The 4,523-nt window shown below is 49.6% G+C and overlaps 1 pseudogene; it reads left to right on the top strand.

Moving 5' to 3' along the window:
- The first annotated feature begins 303 nt into the window (after positions 1-303).
- On the top strand, positions 304-2,501 carry LOC120707498 (annotated as a pseudogene).
- Positions 2,502-4,523: the final 2,022 nt, after the last annotated feature.

The raw sequence follows: 4,523 nt of genomic DNA, 5'->3' as shown, positions 1-4,523 counted from the left end.
AACGTGCTTTACCGCGACTGGCATGTGGGGCCCACGAGCAGGTTCCTCTCTTGCGCGGTCTGCAATCTGCACATTCGCACCCGCTTCCCCTGTGGCCTGGATTCCCAACGACGGCGGTGGTGCCACCGAGAAACTAGCCTCGCCGCCTCGTGTAGTCGAGCTGTCTCCCCATGATAAGACTACAGTGTTGCTCCTAGAGGACCGGAAGACAGCGTGAAAGCTGTATGGGAGTCAAGGTGATAAGCGGAGCGCAGCCGAGCCCGAAAAAGAGTCTCGCGGCGGCGGGGAGGAGGGAGCGGAACCATGGCCCGGTCCCAGGCACAGCTGGCTCTATCCACGCGGCTGATGAACGTCGGCATTGCCGCGCTCTGCCGCGGCGGCAGCCTCGACCGCGCAAAGTCCGTCCTCGTCGACGCCATCCGCCTCAGCCTGCCCCCCGACGTGGTCACCTACAACACCCTCCTCGCCGCGCACTACCGGGTCGCCGGCCTCGACGCGGGTCTCGCCGTCATGCACCGGATGCGGGAGGCCGGGGTGAGCCCGGATGCCGTCACCTACTACTCCCTCATAGCGGGCGCTACCCGTCGCGGGCTCACCCTGCGCGCCCTCGACCTGTTCGACGAAATGCTTCGGTCGGGCGTCGCCCCCGACTCGTGGAGCTACAACGCGCTCATGCACTGCCTGTTCCGGTCCGGCCACCCAGAGGATGCCTACCGGGTGTTCATGGATATGACGGAGAAGGGCGTCGCGCCATCCGCCACGACATACAACACCCTGCTCGATGGCCTATTTAGGGCTGGCCACGCGACGAATGCCTACAGGATGTTCAGGTACCTGCAGAGGGTGGGGCTCCCCGTGGGCATTGTGACTTACAACATGATGATCAACGGGCTCTGCAAGTCAGGCAAGGTGGGCTACACCCGCATGGTCCTCAAGGAGCTTGGGAGGACGGAGCATGCCCCGAATTCCATCACATACACGACGGTTATGAAGTGCTGCTTCAGGTATGGCAGGTTTGATCAAGGGTTGGAGATATATTCTTGTCCCTGCTTGAAGGAGGGTACATTTCAGATGCCTTCCCGTACACGACGGTGATTAGTGCACTTGTCAAGAAGGGCCGGATGCAAGAAGCCAATAGCTACTGTGAGCTCATGATACAAAGTGATTCCAGGCTTGACAATGTATGCTACAACACGCTGATTCACCTGTGATGCCAAGAAGGGAAGCTGGATGATGCATTGGAGCTGCTGAACATGATGGAAGAAGGTGGTCTGGAGAGCGATGAGTACACGTTTTCGATTTTGGTCAATGGTCTATGAAAGATGGGGCAGATTGAGGCTGCGAAGAAGCAGATATGGTCCATGCATATGATGGGAATGGAATCAAATGTGGTAGCATACAATTGCTTGATTGACGCGCTATGCAAATCTAATGAGGTGGATGCAGCCATCAGAGTACTTCACAGCATGAAGCTAAAGGATGATTTTACTTACACATCACTAGTCCATGGTCTATGCAAGGTGGGCAGATACCATATGGCTTCCAAATTCTTGCGGATATGCCTGCATGAAGGGAACAATGTCCTCGCATCTGCAAAGCACGCTGTCATTGCTGGGCTCCGTAGTGTAGGGTTCAAAAATGATTTGAGGAAAGTTCGGTCAGCTTTATATATGGCTAGGTTGCTGCGGTCTTAGTCCAAGAAAGATCTGTAACGTGTAAGCTGACTGGATGATCCTGTGAAATGAACAATGCAGTGTATACTGGAAAGAGATGATCCTCCACAGAGATGGATAATGAAGCACCTGCCCCTGTCCGCTTGATCCGTGCATCATGCCCTACAGGAAGAGAACTAGAACTGTGTCATCTCTAGAAAGGTGCTACTCCTCGGCGGCTCCACAGGCTGGTTATGTTAAAGAGGATAGGAAGCCATGCCACCCTCAAAGAAATATTTATGAAACGTTCATGAACAGAAAAAGCTGATGCACATGTGACCATTTGTTGGCACAGGCTACTGCACTCAGGAACTCTTGTTGCCAGATCGTACCAGCTCCAGCTGTGCAGGTAGTGATCACTCAGTGGTTTGAAACTTCTCCTTCCATCATGTTGGTTTGACGTGTTGGAAGATGTTATGATACGAGTACCCCCAAACTTCTAACGGAAGGTATAGATTCTGTAATTTTGATAATGCTGTTTACTATATTACATAGTTTATTATCTTCAACTTTTGGTATAATTCAACTTCTGTGGAGCATAATACTAATTGTGCCCTCTTTTGGATGTTGTGGTGGTGATTTATTCAAAACTCAGTTGCACCCAGATGAATGATAGAGATAGAGTATGGGGTCACAAGATGCATATGTTGCAGCATTGTACAGGGAAATGAATTTACTCATCAATTTTGTGTTGTTCAATTAATTCATTTGAAGCGGTCGAGAAAAGATTCGCAAAATTAATCGCCACTGCCTGAAGCAAGTTCTATACCAACTGAGGACTACACTGCACCTAATAGGATAAATATAACTATGTCCACGAGTTTTGTATTTTTGGTCTAAAACTCTGGTAATCCACCCAGAGTAATGTTAATGTAAGTGCCTGTTGGTGCTCCTTAAGTACCCATTTTATCCCTTGTTTATCCTTGATAATGGCATGAATTTAATATCAAAATCACTAACCGTCCTAACCCCGGCCTAATTATTCGTCATTTTCACACTTGCACATATATTTTGGAGGAACTTCGTTTTTGCAGGTTTTTGGCCTATTTTGAAGCATGAAATGACGAGGCCCGTGATCGAGCACTAACACGGAGAAAGACGAAGGCCAAAGCCCAAAGGAAGGACCAAAGCCCATGTTGATTCGAAGCCCATTCACGCACATCCATCCTCCAAGAGAGCCCAAAGGACCGAGCCCACGAAGATGAGATCAAGATACTTCGGGATTAAGTAAAGCAAATAAAGATTTAAGGAAGGATTCCATATCCTATCCTTTCCTCGAAGATATCTCCAAGATAACGACGTCCAAAGGGGTGCAATCGTGAAGGACATAAACTCTAGAAGATGCGAGGAGTCTACATGCGAAAGATGAGACCGAGGCGAGCCCGAAAGGGGGTAGGCCGGCCTAGGCCCATGGGGCCGGCTGGCCCAGCCCGTTTTCGAGGCGGTTTGGCCTCCCCTTCGACTGGTGGCTTCCTCGGCTTATAAATAGCTCGCACCTTATTCAACTCGGAGAATCAATCCACCCAGAACTCGACGAAAACTTAGGGCCAAGACCGGAGGAAGCTGACGGCCGCCGCGAGTCTTCAGGGTACCTAGGAGATGGCTTAGGCCACCCCTAGCCGCCATGGCCTCCCTGCGAGGTTGTGCCATGGTGGAGTTCGGGAGTCACCCCCAACATTCGTCGGGGTATGTACACACACGAGGGTGATATCAATCTACTCTTTATTCTAGTTGTCTCGACTTTGGTCTACTTCAATGCATGCTTTCTTTCTCATATGTGATGCATCCATATGTTCATAGTAAGATTAGATCTATTCGTGGTGATTAGTCTACATCTTGCGGATACGTTGAGGTAGCGTGTTTTAGCTAGTTGGCTGATTACCCCGGTGTGGTGACAGCATAGCGGAGGGAAAAGCCCTAGCGACGACATGATGTGGAATTGGATCGATGGCGAGTATCATGGGAGTCGTGGCGCGGCCACCAAGAGGAGAGCTTCGAGTAAGAGTATTTGGTGGGCGTTTGGGGTAAACCTTTGGGAAACCTTAGGCATTAACACGCACCTCGCACCGGCGACCATGGGAAAGTAGGCCGCTTGCGTGCCGCCTTTCTGAGAGATGATTTCGTGTACCTTTAGTTGAGATGCAATCTATGTTTTGATCACCTTTTTGACTAGAACTGTATCTAGAGACGATAGGCCCTAGCTCCTTGGTTGTGTTATCTCATCTACGGTTGTGGGTGTGATGAACACTTATGCTTCATTCATATCTATCAAGTATTCAGTTTATATGCAATATTCGCTTCATGTTTAGGATAGGTTCGATAGATTAGATGGTAAACCCTAGTCGGTTCGCTTCCGATCCACGGATTGATAAACCTTGGGGGAGTACTCTAAGGGAAAAGCTACCACGATCCGTGCTCTTGCGGTACGTAAATTGGCGCTCTAAGGAGTGTCAACAAGCTTTTCTGGCGCCGTTGCCAGGGATCGGCAACTCGAACCCTAGGGCGATCTATCTAGTTTTTTGGACTAACCCTAATTTTTATTATTGCATATACTCTTGTTTTCTTGTTTGTGTCCTTGAAAGCAGGTGGAAAAAGTTAGACACCAAACTTGGACTTCGAGAAGTCCATAATCCACTTCGACAAATTTCAACAATCGGCAACAAGATGATCGAGGAGCCTCGACATGGAACATCGACAACATCCACATCGACATGACGGCAACAACATTAAGATTCGCTCTTTAGTGGTAGGTGCTAACTTTTGTTAGTGGCCCAGCATCCGCTATCGAGTCCCCACTCCCCAAAGCAAAAG

The sequence above is a fragment of the Panicum virgatum genome, chromosome 5K (genome assembly GCF_016808335.1).
Source record: "Panicum virgatum strain AP13 chromosome 5K, P.virgatum_v5, whole genome shotgun sequence".
In the NCBI taxonomy this organism is placed as follows: domain Eukaryota; kingdom Viridiplantae; phylum Streptophyta; class Magnoliopsida; order Poales; family Poaceae; genus Panicum; species Panicum virgatum.
Note: the sequence above shows the minus strand (reverse complement) of the source record. Positions and strands in the feature narration are given on the sequence as shown.